Source organism: Gopherus evgoodei, chromosome 6 (genome assembly GCF_007399415.2).
Source record: "Gopherus evgoodei ecotype Sinaloan lineage chromosome 6, rGopEvg1_v1.p, whole genome shotgun sequence".
NCBI classification, from domain to species: domain Eukaryota; kingdom Metazoa; phylum Chordata; order Testudines; family Testudinidae; genus Gopherus; species Gopherus evgoodei.
The window spans coordinates 136,569,848-136,591,317 of record NC_044327.1 but is presented as its reverse complement, the minus strand read 5'-3'; the positions used below and the strand labels follow the sequence as shown (position 1 = coordinate 136,591,317).

General features: G+C 57.6%; 1 protein-coding gene across 1 annotated transcript in view; it reads right to left on the bottom strand.

Annotated features, from left to right (window-relative positions):
• The window catches only part of SPAG8 (sperm associated antigen 8), a 37,556-nt gene extending 25,516 nt beyond the window's left edge, over window positions 1-12,040 (bottom strand). The window contains exon 1 of the mRNA XM_030567732.1: window positions 11,701-12,040. The gene's annotated coding sequence lies outside the window, so the exon portion shown is untranslated. The remainder of the gene's footprint in view (window positions 1-11,700) is intronic.
• Window positions 12,041-21,470: the final 9,430 nt, after the last annotated feature.

Below are 21,470 nucleotides of genomic sequence, written 5' to 3'. Positions count from 1 at the left end.
ATCGATTAGAAGAGCTGAGAGGCGGTGGGGTGCTCCGTGCCGCCGCCCACGCTTTCTGAAGGCTGTTATCTGCTTCCTGCTCAGCCTGGAACTGTTCCCTTGAGGCTGGGGTCACCAGTTCTTCCTCAGACTGTGGACTTGGGCTTGGTCCCTCTGGAAGCGATGTAGGTGATGGGGTTGTTTCCGTTGCTGGTGAACCGCTCTCCGCTGGTGCACCTGAGGGTATTTCAGGCTCTGGCTGAGCCTTTTGGGTATGGCTGTCTTTTGCTTCTGCCAGTTCTGGCTTGCTGGCGCCCTCTGGCGTTGAGTTTGAAGATGTGGTTGCACTTGCTGGTGCTGGTTGCGGTTCCAGTTCCGGGCCTGGGACTGGAGATGCTGTGGCTGTTTCAGTGGTAGGCATGGAATCCGGGTCCACTGCCTCTGTCTGGGTCTCTGGTAACACAGACGGGGCTTCTGTGGACGGCTCAGGAACAGGAATGGGTCTGGAAGCTTGCCTGGTTTGGCTACGGGTAACCATTCCCACTCTCTTGGCCCGCCTCACCTGGTTGGCCAAGTCTTCCCCCAGTAGCATGGGGATAGGATAATTGTCATAGACTGCAAAAGTCCACATTCCTGACCAGCCTTTGTACTGGACAGGCAGTTGAGCTGTAGGCAAGTCTACAGCTTGTGACATGAAGGGGTAAATTGTAACTTTGGCCTTTGGGTTGATGAATTTGGGGTCAACGAAGGATTGGTGGATAGCTGACACTTGTGCCCCCGTGTCTCTCCACGCAGTAACCTTCTTTCCGCCCACTCTCAAATTTTCCCTTCGCTCCAAGGGTATTTGAGAGGCATCTGGGCCTGGGGATCTTTGGGGTGATGGTGGTGTAATGAATTGCACTCGCATGGTGTTCTTGGGACAGTTGGCCTTGATATGTCCCAGTTCATTACACTTAAAGCATCTTCCATCTGACGGGTCACTGGGCCGAGGTGAGTTACTGGAGACTGGTGAGGTTGAAGAGTAGGGTATCTGTGGCTTTACTTGGGTGGTATGTAGGGTCTTTGGCTGTCCTCGGTTGTAGGGTTTATGGTCTGTGTGCCCCCTGGGGTAATCGTTCCCCTTGACAGTAGCTTTTTTGCTTTCTGCCAGTTCCATCCATTTGGCTCCAATCTCCCCCGCCTCAGCGATAGTTTTGGGATTTCTATCTTGTATGTACCGTGTGATGTCTTCAGGAACACCATCCAAGAACTGCTCCATTTGTATGAGGAGGTTCACTTCTTCCAAGGTTTGAATGTTGTTTCCTGTTAACCAGGCCTCATAGTTTTTTGCAATGTAGTAGGCGTGTTTGGGAAATGACACCTCTGGTTTCCACTTTTGGGTTCTGAAGCGCCGACGGGCATGATCTGGGGTTATCCCCATCCGGTATCTGGCCTTGGTTTGAAAAAGTTTATAGTCATTCATTTGCGGCTTGGGCATTTCAGCTGCCACCTCTGCTAAAGGTCCACTGAGGTGTGGCCTTAATTCTACCATGTACTGGTCTTCGGGGATGCTGTACCCAAAACAGGCTCTTTCAAAATTTTCCAAGAAGGCCTCGGTGTCATCACCTGCCTTGTAGGTGGGAAATTTTCTGTGCTGTGGAGCAATAATTGGCGCCGGGTTGTTAGGGGTGGCTGGCACATGCAGCCCAGCTTTTGCCAACTCCAGTTCATGTTTCCTCTGTTTTTCCTTCTCTTCATTTTCTTTTTCCATTTGTTTTTGTTGTTTTTTCCATTTCTTTTTGGTGTTTTTCCATGTCTCGGCGGTGGGCCGCCTCATCTTCTGCTTGTTTCCTTCGGTAGGCCACCTCTTCTTCTTCTAGTTTTCTTTTGTGTGCTGCCTCTTGGGTTGCCTGTTCTCTTTGGAAGGCTGCCAGTTTCATGTTTTCTTCCTTTTCTTTTATCTCCATCTCTTTTTGTTTTATTTCTAGTTCCTGTTTGTGTTTTTCCATCTCTCGCCTGTGTTCAGCTTCTTTGAATTGGTCTTCGGCCTCCATTTTTGTCCTGGTAGACATGGTTCCTGTTTTCTTGTGTTGGGGTGCCCTCCGGTGTTTCCCTTTTGAACTGCAGGCTCTGTTGCCTCCTGAAGTCTGCCTAGCAACAGTGTTTTTTTCCCTTTCTCTCTCTAGCTAATGTTCAATTAAGGGAAACCAGAAAAACCACTTTATTTGCATGCATATAAGTGCTGGTACTTGCCACCTAATGGGAGGGCTATTGCATGACAAAAGACCCTCAACAGTCTTCTCGCTTAACATGCAAACCACAAACTGCTAGAGAGAGCAGAAAAAAAAAAATTCTCTCTGGTTCCCTTTTAAAACCAAACTGTTTCTCTCTGCTAAAAAGCCCTTAGCAGAGAAAAGAAAAATACAAACAAATGCGCTCTCTGTATTAGATGATACAACACAGGGTCAATTGCTTAAAAGAATATTGAATAAACAGCCTTATTCAAAAAAGAATACAAATCAAAGCACTCCAGCACTGATATTCATGCAAATACCAAAGAAAAGAAACCATAGAACTTACTATCTGATCTCTTTGTCCTTACACTTAGAAACAGAAGACTAGAAAATAGAACTACTTCTCCAAAGCTCAGAGGAAACAGGCAGACAGACAAAAGACTCAGACACACACTTCCCTCCACCCAAAGTTGAAAAAATCCGGTTTCCTGATTGGTTTTCTGGTCAGGTGTTTCAGGTGAAAGAGACATTAACCCTTAGCTATCTGTTTATGACACCTGCGAGCTGCACCAGGTAGCTCCGGCAGACAGGCTCCGGGTTCTCACCCCCTTACTGGACCCCAAGGCCGTGGCATTGTACCGCCAGCTGGGAGAGGAGGAGAAAGGGAACTACGAACTATTCAAGCAGGCCCTGCTGCGCGAGTTTGGGCTGACTCCTGAGATGTACCGGGAGAGGTTCTGGAGTCAGGATAAAACCCCTGAGGTCTCATATCTGCAGCTAGCTGTCCGCATGGAGGGATACGCCAGCAAGTGGGCAGATGGGGCCCAGACAAAGGGGGACCTGGTTAAACTGCTGGTACTGAAGCAACTGTATGAGCGGTGCCCATCTGACCTGAGGCTGTGGTTGAGGGACCAAAAGCCAGAGAGCCCGTGACACGCAGGGCGACTGGCTGATGAGTTTGTGAAGAGCCGGTCGGGGGGTGGCAGGGAGGAGTCCCAAAGAAACAGGCCCACCGCGATGCAGAGAGAGAGTCATCCTGGGACCTCCCAAAGGGGGAATAGGGAGAACCCCCTCCCAAGGGGAATGCCCAGTGTCAGGGACTAGCGACTGGTTCGAGGGGACCAACGGGAGATGAGCTGCTATCAATGTGGCCAGAGGGGCCACATACAGTCCCAGTGCCCCAGGCTCAAGGACAGACTGAGCAGACCGACCCCACATCGGGTTAACTTGGTAGAGACCCAGCTGGACAAGGGGCAGCATTCGCAGGAAATGGGAGCTGGCCATATACCGCCTGCGAAGGAGGGAAGAGGTCCCCAGGTCAGCTCCTCTGGGGGGCTGGATGCTCCAGGCTCCGAGTTTTTGGTTTACAGGGTGAGTGCGGGGCTTCCCCTCTGGAAAGAGTGCCTTGTTCCCCTGGAGGTAGATGGGAGGAAGGTCACTGGGTACTGGGACACGGGCGCAGAGGTGATGCTGGCCCGGCCCGAAGTGGTGGCCTCAGATCAGATGGTGCCCGACACCTACCTGACCCTGATGGGCATGGGCGGGACCCCATTCAAGGTGCCCGTGGCGAAGGTACACCTGAAGTGGGGGGCCAAGGAGGGTCACAAGGATGTGGGGTTACACCCACATTTGCCCACGGAGATGTTAATGGGGGTGACCTGGAGGTCTGGCCAAGCAACGCCTGGGGTGCCCTGGTCATGACCCGTTAGTCAGAGTCGACACAAGGCACTGTGCCCTAACAACGGGGAAGGTACTCTGCCCGAGGTGCAGGACCCTAACCTGGTGGGGAGGGAACGCCCAGGTACACGGCTCAGAGAGGCTGCGGGCTCAGACCCAGCCAGCGAGAGAGAGCAGGTCCCCATCCCAGTCCCAGCTGCTGAGTTCCAGGCCGAGTTGCAGAAAGATCCCTCCTTGCGGAAGCCCAGGGACCGAGCTAACCTCAGTGCGGTACAGACCATGAGGAGAGGTTGCAAGGAGAGGTTCCTGTGGGAGAAGGGGTTCCTGTACCGAGAATGGGCTCCCCCACGGGAAGTAGAGTCATGGGGGATCAGGAGGCAGCTGGTGGTTCCCCAGAAGTTTCGTCACAAGCTGCTGTACCTGGCCCATGACATCCCTCTCGCAGGGCACCAGGGAATCCGGCGCACCAGGCAGAGGCTGCTACAGAACTTTTACTGGCCTGGGGTCTTTACCCAGGTCCGACAGTACTGCCAATCCTGTGACCTCTGCCAGAGGGTGGGGAAGGCCCAGGACTAGGGGAAAGCGGCTTTGAGGCCTTTACCCATCATAGAAGAACCTTTCCAGAAGGTGGCCATGGACATAGTGGGACCTCTCAGCAAGACGACCCAGTCGGGGAAGAAATACATCTTGGTGGTGGTAGATTTCGCCACTCGCTACCCCGAGGCGGTGGCCTTGTCCTCTATCGAAGCAGACACAGTGGCAGATGCGCTGCTGACAATTTTCAGCCGGGTGGGGTTCCCCAAGGAGGTCTTAACGGACCAGGGGTCCAACTTCATGTCGGCCGTGCTCCGGTCCTTATGGCAGAAATGTGGGGTCCAGCACAACTGGGCCTCAGCGTATCACCCCCAGTCCAACGGGCTGGTAGAAAGGATCAATGGGAGGCTGAAGATGATGCTAAAAACATTTATGGAGCAGCACCCACAGGACTGGGACAAGTACTTACCTCACTTGCTGTTCGCGTACAGGGAGGTACCCCAGGAATCTACCGGGTTTTCACCTTTCGAACTGTTGTATGGAAGGTGGGTAAGGAGGTCCCTAGACCTGATGAGGGACGAATGGGAGGGGAAGGCCGCTCCCGAGGGAGAGTCAGTGGTGGAGTATGTCCTAACCTTCCGGGAAAGACTGGCCTAGCTCATGGGCCTGGCCAGGGAGAATCTGGCCCGAGCCCAGAGGAGGCAGAAGGTCTGGTATGACCGCACGGCACGGGCCCGCGCCTTCGCCACCGGGGATCAGGTGATGGTTCTCATCCCCGTGAGGAGAAACAAACTCCAGGCCACCTGGGAAGGGCCCTTCAAGGTTGTCAAGCAACTGAATGAGGTAAACTATGTGGTGGAGCTGTCGAACCGGGCACATCACCGCCGGGTGTACCATGTGAATATGATGAAGCCATACTACGACAGGGGGAATGTGGTGTTGGCCGTGTGTGAACATTGGGAGAAGGAGGGATATGACCCTTTAGTGGATCTATTCCCTGGGACAAGAGCTGGTTCCCCCCTGGAGGCGATTCCCCTCTCTGATCAGCTGACCCCGGGCCAGCATGCTGAGATCAGGGGGGTGCTGCATCTGTACCGACAGCTGTTTTCCAACCAGCCTGGACGCACTAATTTGACTGTCCACCGGGTGGAGACCGGGTCACATCCCCCTATAAGATGCTCCCCTTTTCGGGTCACTGGTAAAACTGCCCAGGACCTAGAAAGAGAGGTCAGGGACATGCTGGCTTTGGGGGTGATCCAGCCGTGTTCCAGCACTTGGGCCTCGCCCGTGGTGCTGGTTCCCCCAAAGGGATGGGTCAATCCGGTTCTGTGTGGACTATCGAAAGCTCCAAGCCGTCACTGTATTTGATGCCTACCCCACGCGCAGGCATTTATTGGGATGGCGGGGTACTATCGAAGGTTCGTGCCCCACTTTAGCGCCATAGCCGCCCCCATCACTGAGATGTGCAAAAAGGGGAAGCCAGACAAGGTGATCTGGACTGAGCAGTGCCAGGAGGCTTTCCGGGCGCTGAAGGAGGCTCTGGTTAGTGGCCCAGTTCTGGCAAACCCAGATTTTGACAAGCCCTTTATGGTGTTCACCGACGCCTCAGACACGGGACTGGGGGCAGTGTTAATGCAGGAGGATGAAAAGGGGGAGAGACACCCCATCGTGTACCTGAGTAAGAAGCTGCTACCCCGGGAACAAAGCTACGCGGCCATCGAGAAGGAATGCCTGGCCATGGTGTGGGCCCTTAAGAAGCTAGAGCCATATCTCTTTGGGCGACACTTCACCGTGTACACCGACCACTCTCCCCTGACCTGGCTGCACCAGATGAAAGGAGCCAACGCCAAGCTCCTGAGGTGGAGCCTGCTCCTGCAGGACTATGACATGGACGTGGTCCATGTGAAGGGAAGTGCCAACCTGACAGCGGACGCGTTGTCCCGGAGAGGGGACCCTGAACTTCCCCAGGTCACTGGGCAGAGTGACCCCGCTCAGTTCAGTCTCGAAGGGGGGAGAGATGTGATGGAGCAGGGACTGTCTGTCTGGGAATGGGAGAGCTGGGGATTTCTTTAAATGAGGGAGAAGATCTAAGCCTGTAACCTGAGCCAGGTGGGGGAGGGGGAGGGGAATCAGCACCTTTGCCAGGGAAGCCAGACAAAGGAATCGGCCGGCTGGAGGGAGTTAGTTCAGTTTCGGTTTTGGGCTGGGTGCTTGGAATTCAGGGAATCCCAAGCTGGGAACTAAGCTTCCTGAACCCCCAGAGGGACTCAATTGAGGGGTCCTGGTTGGGCCTCCAAGCTCTGCTGTAACCTGTGTTCCTGTTGTCCAATAAACCTTCTGTTTCACTGGCTGGCTGAGAGTCACTGTGAGTCCCAGGAAGAGGGGTGCAGGGCCGGACTCCCCACACTCCGTGACACCCAGACAGGGGTCTCAGCCCAGCAGGTGGCAGGGGTCCCCCCAGACAGCCCTGCAGGAGCAGCCCCTCCCCGCCCTTTCTGCCCTGGGGGGAGCCAGCCTCAGCCATGTACCATTCGCACCATCTGCTCCCCACACTGCCCTGTGTTCACCTCCATCCCTGCGGAGTCGGTGTCCCTGCCCTGGGACGTGCCCTCAGAGGGCTGCCTGCCCCCACCCTGACACCCACTCCACACACTTCACCTTGTGATACACACACACCTCACCCTGTCCCCCGCCACCTCACCTTGCCCTGGGACATGCCTTTGCCCTCAGCGGGCTGCCTGCCACCCACACACTCAGCCCCCTACACCCTGGGACACACCCCACTCCACACACACCCCACGGCCTGCCCATGGGACACACCCTCACCTCCAGGAGGGTGCCTGCCACACCCACCACGCCCAGCGACACACACAGACCACACAGTGAGCCCTCCTGCAACACCCCCCCCCCATTAAATCCACAGCCGGCATGTGCTGCCTCTCCCGCACCCCCATACACTCCGACACACCCTACAATCCACACAGCCCGAGCCCGGCTGCTCCACACATGGCCGGGCCGGGCCCGGTGCCACGCTGCAGGCTGGCCATGTGCTGGCTGATATAAATACCCAGCCGGGTGTTTTCTTTGGGAGCAGGAACGTCCCCAGAGCCGAGCTGAGAGAAACCAGCTGCCTCCCCTCCCCAAACCCACAAGTGGGCCCCTGGCCAGGAGCCCCCGGCAGCCCAGAGCCAATAGCAGGGCTGGCTGGGCCGGGAGGAGCCCTGAGCCCCAGCCAAATCCCACAGAGCCCGGGCCTCAGCTCCCCCTGCCTCACGGGATATTTATAACAACAAGCAGTGCCTTGAGCCGTGTGTACAGAGCAAGCGCCACCCGGCCCCCGCCACTGCAATGCCCAGGTCCTGAGGGCGGCTTTGCTCCCGGCCCTGGGGTGCGGGGGGCACCGCGGGGTCTATGCCCAGCCGGCCAGGCCACCGCATGGCCCTGACGGGGTTTCAGAGCAGTGAACTGAGCTACCAGCCTGTGCACCAGCACCCCCAGGGCACAGACCCCACCAGGCTGGGGGGGATCCCAGCACCAGCCCCCCCGTGCACAGACCCCACTGGGCTGGGGGTGGATCCCAGCACCAGCCCCCCCGTACACAGACCCCACCAGGCTGGGCAGGGGATCCAGTCCTAGCGCCCGAGAGCACAGACCCAACCAGGCAGGGGGGGATCTGGCCTTAGCACCCCAGGGCAGATCCTGCTGCCCTCAGGGGCTGTGTGTGTGAGACCCGGTGATGCAAGGACTGTGCTCAGGAGATGGGGCTGTGAATACTCTGAGGTTCCTACCTTGCCCCTTCCACCCAGCTGGGGTCCCACAGCTCTGACGTCAGGATCCACTGCCCTGGGCATATGCACCATCGCTGGTCATGTCCCTGGGTAGCTCTGCGTAGGGGCGTCCGTCATGGCATTGCACCAAGAACAAGAGGCAGGGCTTCACCCTGGCCCAAGGAGTGATGGCACCACAGACGGTCGAAGGCGCCTCTCCCACAGGGGACTGCAGGATAGGAGCACGCACACACCCACACTCACTGTCAAACTCATTCACACCCAGACACAACACCCACGCACAACCACTGTCACGCACATTCACCCCCGGACGTAACTCTCATGCATAATCACTGTCATCACCACCCCCGACACAACACCTGCACACAACCATTGTCACACCCAGACACAGCCACTGTCACGCCCAGACACAACACCCACGCACAATCACTATCACATTCAGACACAACACCCACGCACAATCACTATCACCCACATTCACCCCTGGATGCAACTCCTGTGCATAATCACTGTTGTCACCACCCCCGACACAACACCTGCACACAACCATTGTCACACCCAGACACAGCCACTGTCACGCCCAGACACAACACCCACGCACAATCACCATCACACTCAGACACAACACCCACACACAATCACTATCACCCACATTCACCCCTGGATGCAACTCCTGTGCATAATCACTGTTGTCACCACCCCCGACGCAACTCCTGCACACAACCACTGTCACACCCAGACATGACACCTGCACATAACCACTGTCACAGCTGTTCACTGAATACACTACATCCCCCCAAGTCCTTGTCATACCCGTTTGCAACACACTCTCACTGTCACTAGTAACTGTTCATGGGGAGTCGTCATCTCATGGTGTGTTTCTAGTGGGTCCTGCAGGGATCCATTCAATGTTGTTGTGAGCTGGATGACACCTTGTTATGATGTTAATTAAATCCCGTTGAGATTGATAGGTGTGAACTCACCCTTGAGAGCATAAGCCCCTACTCAAGACAAAACAGGGGGTGTACACCAGCCCAGAGGCTTTTGGCTGAGTTCTCTTTTAGGGGTCGGGGTGTGCAGGGAGGTTATCGAGAAATTGAGAACAAACGAACAGAGAGTGGGAGAAGCAGGAGCCTGTGAGCACAGTGTGAGCCTGGAAAAAGCGAGAGAACTTTGGGGTCTGGTGCTGGCTAAAGAGGTTTGGGGCTGTAAACGAAGAAGCTGCTCCTTTTGATCTGGGTTCCTCCTGTGTTCAGGGAAGCAGGGCTTTGTACATTGCTTGTAAATAAACAAAGAGAACACCAGACAGTGTCCATTTCTTCCAGCCAGAACATCCCCAGGACCCCAAAATCTGACTGGCTGCTTGGGTCGAGAAAGGGCAGCACTGTCTTTATCAATGATGTGGAAGGAAATATAAAGTCAGTACTACTAACATTTGCAGAGGAAACAAAATTGGGGGGTTTGGCAAATGCTGATGGGGACTGGCCTTTTATACAGGGCAGCCTTTGTCGCTTGGCAAGTTGAGCTAATTTGAACAACGTGCATTTTAACACAGTCAGCTGCAAGGTCATATAGTGAGGAACCAAGAAGCCATAGGTGGGGACCCTGTCCTGGAAAGCAGTGAATGAAAAGACTTTGGGGACCTGCTAGATAACCAGCTGGACATGAGCTCCCAGCATGATGCTGTAGCTACAACAGAGAATGTGGTGGATCCTTGGATGTATGTGCAGGGGAAGATGGAGGTAGAGGAGAAACCACCTCTGTATACACATTAATGAGACTATTACTGGCTACTGTGTCCAGTTCTGGCAGCCACATTTCCAGAAGGCCGCTGACCAATGGAGAAGGGCTTAGAAAAGAGCAACAAGAATGATTCAAGGTCTGGAAAACCTGCCTGGCTGGAAGAGACCAAAGACGTTCAATCCATTTAGCTTAGCAAAACGAAATGTCAGCGGTGACTTCGGACATGGGGTGCAGCTTCCTGACAGTAGCTGCCTCTTTATCCTAGCAGACGAAGACAGAACGAGCTCCAATGGCCGGAAACAGAGCCAGACAGATCGAACTGGATATACGGCACCAATGTTTAGCAGGATGGGAATTTAACCGCGGGAGCAACTTATCCAGATTCACCATTGCTGGGAGGTTTGTTGAAACCAAGACTTGGTGTCTCCTTCTAAAAGCTCCACTGGCTCTCCCAGAAGTGCGGCTGGAGGAACCCTTGCCTGGGGCTGGTTGCCTGGGCAAGGCAGGCGGGCCAGTCAGCTTGGATGTTCCTAATGGGACCCTCTCTCTTTGGCAGCTACATACGAGGGGGTCACACAGCTCAGCGCTTCTGCAGGTCGAGCTCATCACACCGGACAGGGGCTCTGTGTGTCCTGCCATCCCCCCACAAGCGCCCCTCCCCTCTATTTCAGGAATGCCCTGCAACCCCCTGCTGTCAGGGGCTCTGCATTCCCCCCACGTTCCCCTCCATTCTCCCCCCATGTCATGAGTTCTGTGTGCCCCGATTCTCCCCTTCCGGCCCCATACTGGGGTCCCCCATTTCTCCCGCCTCCTACCATTCTTATGGACTCTTCTTTCATGCCGGAAGTCACCCTTTGAACTCCACCGGACAAGGGCAGAGCTGAGCTGGGGCTTGTTCTTAGCAAGGGCCTTTGCTCTCTAGGCAGTTTGGCTGGTGGTTCTGCTAACCAGATTCCAGGGGCTCTGTGTCTGCATCATTTGCCCCCTTCCAGCTTTCCGCTTTTCACCACAATCAACAGGCTCTGCCCACAACTGTCTCGACCATCCCTGGACCTGGGGCCTGGAGCTGCTGTGGAATTGGCAGCCAGGAAAATGCCTGTGAGCTGACTGTATGGCTGTGCAAGTGTGGTTAGTGAGTCAATGGATCACCCGCCACACCCACTCATGCACAATCCCCATTGCACACCCAGAGCCCAGCCCACACACTCATCCCAAGACATGGCTAGATTCAGCATCCACACATAGGCTGCTCTTCGGCCAGTTTCTAAGCGGCTCATTGTGGTTACGCTCACCTTCATTCCTGACTGACTCCAGCGACGCCCCAAAGAGGAGCTGCTTCCCCAAGGGCTGAGCGTCCCCTCACCTGCGTTAAATTCACACCGTTGGTTCAACAGGTGCCACTGTGTGTCCTCACCAGGAACAGGTGCCTTCGCACTGCATGTGAGCCAGCTACCCCGGGGACCTGTCCCAAGTGGCCATGGCAGCTGTGGTGTTAGCAGATGGAGCTGGGCCCAGTAAGCTGAGGCTGCTTGATTCACCACAACCAGCTCATCTGTGAGAAAACCACAGCCCTGCAGGGACAGTACCTTTCCCCATCAGTTCCCACCTGGCTAGGTGCTGGGGAGAACACCCCTCTGCCTAGTCTGGCTGCCCTCTCGAGAGACACCCACACACCCAGGGACAAATTCTCTGCTGGCATAAGAATTGGGCCAAAGACACAGAGTCTCTCTCTCTCTCTCACACATACACACAACACTCTGCCTCACCCGAGGGCTCTGCCCAGGAAGCCTGGGGGAGTCTGGACTGTGCCATGCAGCAGGGCAGATCGGATGGTCAGAACGGGCCCTTTCAGCCTGGACGTCTCCGATCAGTCCACACACACAGGCTCCTTGCGCCGCTTCTGGTGTGTCGCATCTCTCGGTGCAGAGTGGGTGCAAACAGCCTGCAATAGGCATGCTGGTGCTTGGTGCCCATGCTGCCCGGGCTGGCTGGGGCCTGCCCGGATCCCGCCCAGCGTGGTGCCGTCTGGAATCCCGCACGCCGGGAAGAAGAAAGGCCCTTTGATAGCTGAGCAGCAGGTTCCTGCTGGAATGTGCTGGGCGCCTGACGCAGGCTGTCATTCCAGGCAGCTCTGCGGTGTGTGCTGAAGGGGGGACCTTGTGTGAGGGGCACCAGTAAGGGGCTGGAGGACTCTGTTCAGCTTGGCTCTGCCTCCCTTGTCCTTCCTGCCCCCAGCATGCTGGGAAGCCCTCTGCAAGCCAGGGGCAGAGCAGCCTGGGGGGCCAGCAGCAGTCACAGACCTTCCTGCTGGCCACTGGATGGGAGCAACTGGAAAGGGCTGGAGGGACCCAGCTCCCAGTGACGCTGGGCCTAGGGAGGGGGTGCTGGCTGGGAGGGAGGAGGAGGAGGTGGTGATGGCGCCGGAGGCAGACGCTGGGAGCTGAGTGGAAAACATTAAGGGCTGTTGATTCTGCCAGCCCCGCCAGCCAAGGGGGCTCCAAGTGGACACATCTCATCTGTGTCCATCTGCTGAACAGCTGCTGGGAAAGAGAAACAAACAACCGTGGAGCTCCGGCTCCACACACAGCCCCCCCGTGAGTCATGACGGCTGCCAGCGCCGGCGCCACACACAGCCCCCCTGTAACGGCTCCGGCTCCGCACACAGCCCCCCTGTAACAGCTCCGGCTCCACACACAGCCCCCCTGTAACAGCTCCGGCTCCGCACACAGCCCCCTGTAATGGCTCCGGCGCCACACACAGCCCCCCTGTAACAGCTCCGGCTCCACACACAGCCCCCCTGTAACGGCTCTGGCTCCACACACAGCCCCCTGTAACGGCTCTGGCTCCACACACAGCCCCCCCGTGAGTCATGACGGCTGCCAGCGCCGGCGCCACACACAGCCCCCTGTAACAGCTCTGGCTCCACACACAGCCCCCCTGTAACGGCTCCGGCTCCACACACAGCCCCCTGTAACGGCTCTGGCTCCACACACAGCCCCCCCGTGAGTCATGACGGCTGCCAGCGCCGGCGCCACACACAGCCCCCTGTAACAGCTCTGGCTCCACACACAGCCCCCCTGTGACGGCTCTGGCTCCACACACAGCCCCCTGTAATGGCTCTGGCGCCACACACAGCCCCCCGTGAGTCATGACAGCTGCCAGCGCCGCACACAGCCCCCTGTAACGTCTCCGGCGCCACACACAGCCCCCCTGTAACGGCTCCGGCTCCACACACATCCCCCCGTGACGGAGACGGCTCCGGCTCCACATGCAGCCCCCCCGTGATGGCTCCAGCTCCGCACACAGCCCCCCGTGACGGAGACGGCTCCGGCTCCACACGCAGCCCCCCCTGTGATGGCTCCAGCTCTGCACACAGCCCCCCGTGATGGCTCCGGCTCTGCACACAGCCCCCCGCGATGGCTCCGCACACAACCCCCCGTGACGGCTCTGGCTCCATACACATCCCCCCGTGACGGAGACGGCTCCGGCTCCACACGCAGCCCCCCCTGTGATGGCTCTGGCTCCGCACACAGCCCCCCGTGATGGCTCCGCACACAGCCCCCCGTGACGGTTGCTGGCTCTTGCCGAGCGCGCAGACAATGGCCTCACAACACTCCAGGTCCAGCCGACTTGGGCTTGGGGGGTGCTAGTGCATGTGTGTGGCACTGTGTGCCAGGGTGATGTGTGCAGTGCAGTGACTAGGTGAGTGTGAGCACGCTGGCCCCGGGACCAGGTCTAGAGCATGGCAGGTCCCATTCACTGAGCCCTGGGACTGGGCCTGAGTGGGTGGGGTGCGGGAATGGCCGAGTGTGCTGAGCCCAGGGGCTGGGCCAGGGGTGCGGGAATGGCCGAGTGTGCTGAGCCCAGGGGCTGGGCCAGGGGTGCGGGGAAGGCCCCGGTGTGCTGAGCCCTGGGACTGGGCCTGAGTGGGTGGGGTGCGGGAATGGCCGAGTGTGCTGAGCCCAGGGGCTGGGCCAGGGGTGCGGGAATGGCCGAGTGTGCTGAGCCCAGGGGCTGGGCCAGGGGTGCGGGGAAGGCCCCGGTGTGCTGAGCCCTGGGACTGGGCCTGAGTGGGTGGGGTGCGGGAATGGCCGAGTGTGCTGAGCCCAGGGGCTGGGCCAGGGGTGCGGGGAAGGCCCCGGTGTGCTGAGCCCAGGGGCTGGGCCAGGGGTGCGGGGAAGGCCCCGGTGTGCTGGGCCATGGGGCTGGGCCTAAGGGGTGCATGGGGGGTGGGGAGAAGGCCCCAGTGTGCTGAGCTGAACCATTCTGATGCGGGGCCACGCTGTGCCCTTGACGAGGACGAGCCAGGACATGATCAAAAATAACATCTGGGCTTTAAGCCAAACTGCTGCTGGGAGGCCTGAAGCCATCTGCCCATGCCTGTGAAGGACGAGGGGGCTGGGCAGGGCGGCACCGGGTCCCTCCTGCCTCCCCGGGGCTCGGCTCCCTTGTGCTGTGGACACCGGGCACCACAGGGAGGATTTACCGTGGCTGGCGCAGCATGGCAGAAGCCTGCAGCTTCAGGCTGGCAGGATCCCCGGCCTTTTCCTGCCAGGCTGAGCAGGGCAGCTCCTCGTGGGGAGCGAGAGCCATGCATGGGCGCGTTGCCAGCGGGGAGCGGATGGGGTCAGCTCGTAGGGACCCGAGCAAGGGTCGGCCCGGCCCCCCAGGGCCCCTGCTGCTGCCCATCACCCAGCACAGCCAGCCTCAGCCCCAGTACATCAGGCCCCATCCTCATCCCCTGCCCTGGCTGGCCCCAGCACAGCTGACCCCCAATGTACAGCTGGCATGAGTCAGACCCTCACAGTGAGGATATTGGGTTCTTTGGTTGCTCTTTTGAGACCCCGCCCCCGGTGCCATCTGTGGGGGGAGGGGCAGGAGAGTCCCAGCTCCCCCCACTCCCAGAGCAAGGGGCTCATGCAGCTGCTGGATGGTGTGGGGGCCCCACCTACTCCCCAAACCCCAATGTTCTCATTAATCCTGCCCCTCCCCACACCTGGCAAATAATTTTCCGTCTCCATATCAGCTTTGCCCCTGTGACGAACTGGGAATGTTCTTAATGTTTTCTCTGAGTACTGTGTTGGTGCCTCAGTGTCCCCATGGCAGTTCTTAAGTGTCTGGCAGAGCAAAGGGCCAGTGCACCTAAATACCTGACACTCTGTCTCCTGGCAACTAATGGCCTGGGCCCCTCCTCTGCAAAGGAGCCAGCTGAAGGTGTTGGAGACAAAGGGATCAGGTGACCTCCTGGCCCGGGGAAAGGAGCTGAGAGAGAGGAGGGGCTGGAAGGGGTTGTTAGTCTGGAGCTGGCTGGGGATGAGGAGTGAAGTGCAGACGTGGGGGGTCTGGTTCGCTGTATCTACAAGCTCTGTTTTAGACCCTGTTCCTGTCACTGAATAAACCTCTGTTTTACTGGCTGGCTGAGAGTCACGTCTGACTGCGAAGTGGGGGTGCAGGACCTTGTGGCTTCCCCAGGACCTTGCCAGGGCGGACTCGCTGTGGGAAGCGCACGGAGAGGCAGAGGATGCTGAATGCTCCAAGGAGAGACCCAGGAGGTGAAGCCGTGTGAGCTTCTTGCCCTGAACAAGTCTGCTCCAAGGGAGAGGAGGCTCCCCAAAGTCCTGACTGGCTTGGTGGGGAGCAGTTCCAGAGCATCGCCCGGTGACTCCGTGACAACTGGTGGCAGCGGTGGGATGTACTGCACCCCGTGAATGGCGCTGCTTGCAGTAAGTGACTGGGGAGCAGTAAAACAAAGGAGGGATAATGAGGACCAGGCTTGCTGAAGGCTCAGAGAGGGATGGTTTCAGGGGGCGGTTAACCTCTGGGAGTGTGTGACCAGCGAGAAGGACTGTTGGAGTAACGGGGTCCCCCTGAGGACTGCAGCGAGCAGTCTCAGGGGCGGAGGAGCTTGCCGCTCGACCCTGGGAGAGAGAAGGATTTTGCAGTAGCAGGGTTCCCCTGGGGATTGCAGGAGCAGTCCCAGGGGCGGAGGAGTCTGCAGCTCGACCCTGGCAAAGAGGTGATGATCACGAGAAGGGCTGGCACACCAGGGGTTCTTCCTGGAAACCACGGGGGAGCCAAGAGCACACAGGCCTGTGAGTCCAGAGCCACTTGGGAACGGTGAAGTGATGGCCTATCACCATCTCCTTAAGAAGGACATTGTGATCCTGTGCACAAAGAGAGGGTTACACATGGGGACATTCACCAAGGCACAGTTAATCGTGCAGTTGGAGGAGGAGGACCGCTCTGAGGAGCAGATTCCTGACCCAGATGGGGCTACAAGAGGATCTGGGAGCAGCTGGAGCAGCAGCCAGGCATCCCCGAGAGTCTGGTCCCCAACCAGACGGGGGTCTTCACGATCGGGTTTCCCATCAGGGGATCAGAAACGGATGGGATGGGAGCAGAGCCCGAGAGAGCGAGAGGACCGTGAGAGAGAGCAAGAGCCCGAGGAAAAGCTGCAGGAGAAGCAGCAGCAGCATGGACTGGTGATGGTGGAGCGGAGAGACATAGGGGGCTGCCCAGGGATCAGTGGGGAAACACACCTGGGGTGGCGAGACCCTGGGACAGAGAGAACTGGGGTGGTGCCGCCGCAGATGCTAAGGGGCTGTGGGACCTGGGTGAAGGTCCCCGGGTTGAAGCCCCTCGCCCTGCCTATGGCCCAGATCCCTGTGCAGACCCAGGAGGGGTCGGGCTGGCTGGTAGTTGGGGTTCTCCAGGATATCGGCTCAGAGGCCTTGTTGGGGGGTGACTGTGTCTCTTTGGGACAGGATCCAGGTCCTGCTCCTGTAACGGCTGAGGGTTTGAATTCAAATCCAGGGAACCAATTGGCTAGGATGGAAATGGTCAGTGAAAATGCAAATGACCTGGCTGGCAGGGGGCAGGGGTTGCTGGGCTCAGGATACCTGCCTATCTGTAACCAGCCCCCTGGGGCTGAGTGGGAGGGAGAGATGCTCCCCGCCCCCCTGCACACCGGAGAGGGGGCTCACGCTGGCTCTGATGCTGGGACCAGAGCAGAGAGCTCGCTGCCTGCCCCCACTGGGACAGCAAGGGCAGCGCTGAGCACGGGGGGAGCTGAGACCCCAGCTGAGTGGGAGGACACCCGGGCAGGACAGGTCGGCTGCCAACCAGGTTTGCCTGGTCCAGACATGCTGCTAGGAAGTGATTACACAGCAGGGAGGGAGCTACCAGGGACAGGGCTCAGGGGGGCTGTGACCCCAGGCCCAGCCAGCGAGAGGGAGCAGGTCCCACTCCCTGCCCCAGCCGCTGAATCCCAGACCGAGCTGCAGAAGGATCCCTCCTTGGAGAAGCTGAGGGAACTTGCTGGCCACAGCGCTGCAAACCCCCTTGGGGAAGGCTGCAGGGACAGAGTCCTGCGGGAGAAGGGATTTCTATACCGGGAATGGGCTCCCCAGGGGGAAGTAGAACTGGGGGGAATCGGGAGGCAGCTGGTGGTGCCCCAGGAATCCACAGGGTTCTTCCCATTCGAGCAGCTGTATGGGAGGAGAGTGAGGGCACCCCTGGACCTGAAAGGGGAGGATTGGGAGGAGAAGGGGGAAGACCCCCTGGGGGATCTCTTCCCTGAGGTGGGAGCCAATCTCCCCATCAGGTGTTCCCCATTCAGAGTCACTGGGAAAGCAGCCCAGAACCTGGAGATAGAGATCAAGGACCTGCTGGCTTTAGATGGGATCCAGCCGTTTTACAGCCCATGGGCCTCACCCGTGAGGCTGATCCCCAAGGGAGACAGGATGATCTGGTTTTGTGGGGGCTATCAGAAGCTTAAAGCCATCACAGTGTCTGATGCCGACCCCCTGCCTAGGCCTGGGGAGATTCTAGACAAGCAGAGGGGGATGGAGAACTTGGCCCTGGCAGACACTGATAACATGTGCATCTTTAGCCAGACCTGGGAGGAACAGGTGTCCCAGGTGAAGAGGGGGCTGGGCTGGCTCAAGGAGGTGGGACTGATGGTAAAAGCTGGAAAGTGTAAGGGGGGAGGGCAGAGGTGTTGTTTCTGGGCCACAAAGTGGAAAGTGGCTTCCCAAGCCTGGAGCTGGCCAAGCCCAGAGCTGGCAAAGGCCAAGATGGGGGCTCTTAACCAAGAGAGCCCAAATTGCAGCCCAGAGTGCTGGGAGAAAACCGCATCCCAGTTTGGACCCCAAAGGTATTGGGGTAGCAAAAGGGTTCAAGCCACATAAACCTTCCCACATGCGGCCTGCGAGTGCCATCAAGCACACCCGACCTAAGGAAGGGCGTGAGACTGGACTGTCCTGGTGTAACTCACACCAAGAGATGGGAGAGATGCTTGGGCATGCATAGGAATGTTGGTGGGTTCGAACTTCCCCAGGTCACTGTCGGGAGTGACCTCGCTCAGTTCGGTCTCGAAGGGGGGAGAGATGTGACGAACTGGGAGTGTTCTTAATGTTTTCTCTGAATACTGTGTTGGTGCCTCAGTGTCCCCATGGCAGTTCTTAAGTATCTGGCAGAGCAAAGGGCCAGTGCACCTAAATGCCTGACCCTCTGTCTCCTGGCAACTGATGGCCTGGGCCCCCCCCTGCAAAGGTGCCAGCTGAAGGTGTTGGAGACAAAGGGATCAGGTGACCTCCTGGCCCGGGAAAGGCGCTGAGAGAGAGGAGGGGCTGGAGGAGGGGTTGTTAGTCTGGAGCTGGCTGGGGACGAGGAGTGAAGTGCAGATGTGGGGGTCTGGCTCACTGCCCCCCAGAATGGACCTGGCCAAGGGGTCCGGTTCGCTGTATCTACAAGCTCTGTTTTAGACCCTGTTCCTGTCATCGAATAAACCTCTGTGTTACTGGCTGGCTGAGAGTCACATCTGACTGCGAAGTGGGGGAGCAGACTTGTTCAGGGCAAGAAGCTCACACGGCTTCACCTCCTGGGTCTGACCTTGGAGCATTCAGCATCCTCTGCCCCTCCATGTGCTTCCCACAGCGAGCCTGCCCCAGCGGGGTCCTGGGGAAGCCACAGGGTCCTGTCCCCCCACTTTGCAGTCAGACGTGACTCTCAGCCAGCCAGTAACACAGAGGTTTATTCGATGAAGGAACAGGGTCTAAAACAGAGCTTGTAGGTACAGAGAACCAGACCCCTCGGCTGGGTCCATTCTGGGGGGCAGTGAGCCAGACCCCCACGTCTGCCCTCAGCCAGCTCGAGACTAACCACACCCTCCAGCCCCTCTGTTATAACCTTAGTCCCAGATTTGGACCTTAGCGTCCAAAATATGGGGGTTAGCATGAAAACCTCCAAGGTTAGCTACCAGCTTGGACCTGGTACTTGCTGCCACCACCCAAAAAATTAGAGTGTTTTGGGGCACTCTGGTCCCCCTGAAAAACCTTCCCTGGGGACCCCAAGACCCAAATCGCTTGAGTCTCACAACAAAGGGAAATAATCCTTTTTCCCTTCCCCCCTCCAGGTGCTCCTGGAGAGATACACAGACACAAGCTCTGTGAATCCAAACAGAGTGACTCCCCCTCTCTGTTCCCAGTCCTGGAACAAAAAGTACTTTCCTCTTCACCCAGAGGGAATGCAAAATCAGGCTAGCCAATTCAACACACACAGATTTCCCCCTGACTTCTTCCTCCCACCAATTCCCTGGTGAGTACAGACTCAATTTCCCTGAAGTAAAGAAAAACTCCAACAGGTCTTAAAAGAAAGCTTTATATAAAAAAGAAAGAAAAATTACAAATGGTCTCTCTGTATTAAGATGACGAATACAGGGTCAATTGCTTAAAAGAATATTGAATAAACAGCCTTATTCAAAAAGAATACAAATCAAAGCACTCCAGCACTTATATTCATGCAAATACCAAAGAAAAGAAACCATATAACTTACTATCTGATCTCTTTGTCCTTACACTTAGAAACAGAAGAATAGAAAGTAGAAACTACTTCTCCAAAGCTCAGAGAAAGCAGGCAGCCAGAAAACAAAGACTCAGACACAAACTTCCCTCCACCCAGAGATGAAAAAATCCGGTTTCCTGATTGGTCCTCTGGTCAGGTGCTTCAGGTGAAAGAGACATTAACCCTTAGCTATCTGTTTATGACACCCTCCTCCTCTGCTCAGCCCCTTTCCCCGGGCCAGGAGGTCACCTGATCCCTTTGTCTCCAACACCTTCAACTGGCACCTTTGCAGAGGAGGGGCCCAGGCCATCAGGTGCCAGGAGACAGAGTGCCAGGCATTTAGGTGCACTGGCCCTTTGCTCTGCAGCAATCACACACCCTTATCCCACCACCTAGATACTTAAGAACTGCACAGGGGACCCTGGACACCAACACAGTATTCAGAACAAACATTAAGAACTTTCCCAGTTGGTCACAGTCACCCTAGCTGCAGAAGGGTGGAAGCAGGGAGCAGATTGACCCATGGCTCATGAGGGAGGTGGGGAGAGAGGCTGGGTTCTTCAACTCTCCCCCTAGTCTGGGAGAATGGTGTCGGCTGTCCCCCGCCCCAGTAACTCCTCTGGTTCCTGAGGGCGAGGAGCGCCTCCTGCCTCCTGCAGTGCCCCCAATGGCGGCTTTTCCCCAGGAGGTGTAGGGCGCCCTGCCTGGAGTCGGCTCAGCCCTGTGCCTGGAGCATCTGGCCCCTGCCCAGACTGCTGCCCCCAGCTCACCCGGGCATCACTCAGGGCCGGGGTGGCTGGGTCCGTGGCCGGCTCCGAGTCGGGGTCAGGAGCTGGCGTCTGGGGTTCTCAGCAGGGCACGGCTGAAGACATCTGGGTCATCACTCAGGCAGCTCCTGGAGCTGTTTCTGGTCGATATACTGCTGTCACGGAGTTGCCAGGCAATGCTCTGGAACTGCTCCCCACAAAGCCAGTCAGGACTTTGGGGAGCCTCCTCTCCCTTGGAGCAGACTGTCTGCAGGGCAAGAAGCTCACACAGCTTCACCTCCTGGGTCTCTCCTTGGAGCATTCAGCATCCTCTGCCCCTCCGTGCGCTTCCCACAGCGAGTCCACCCCAGCGGGGTCCTGGGGAAGCCACAGGGTCCTGCACCCCCACTTTGCAGTCCGACGTGACTCTCAGCCAGCCAGTAACACAGAGGTTTATTCGATGACAGGAACAGGGTCTAAAACAGAGCTTGTAGGTACAGCGAATGGGACCCCTCGGCTGGGTCCATTCTGGGGGGCAGTGAGCCAGACCCCCACGTCTGCCCTCCACTCCTCGTCCCAGCCAGCCGCAAACTGAAACCCCCTCCAGCCCCTTCTCTCTGGACTTTGTCTCTTTCCTGGGTCAGGAGATCACCTGACCTCTTTGTCTCCCACACCTTTAGCATCCCCTGCAGGGGAGGAAGGGCCTGGCCATTAGTTGCCAGGGGACAGAGGGTCGGCCAGAAACTCAGGCCCCTACACAGTATTCAGAGAAAACATTAAGAACAGTCCCCGTTTGTCACAACTGCCATGGGCCAATCTGGGGGGAACCACTCCAGACCCACTGGGCGGTGTGTCCTGCAGTGTGTAGCTTCACAAGACGATGCAGAAGTCTTATGGCCTGGTGGCCCCAGGGTCCCAAGTTCTAATCCAGCAGGTTCTTATATGGA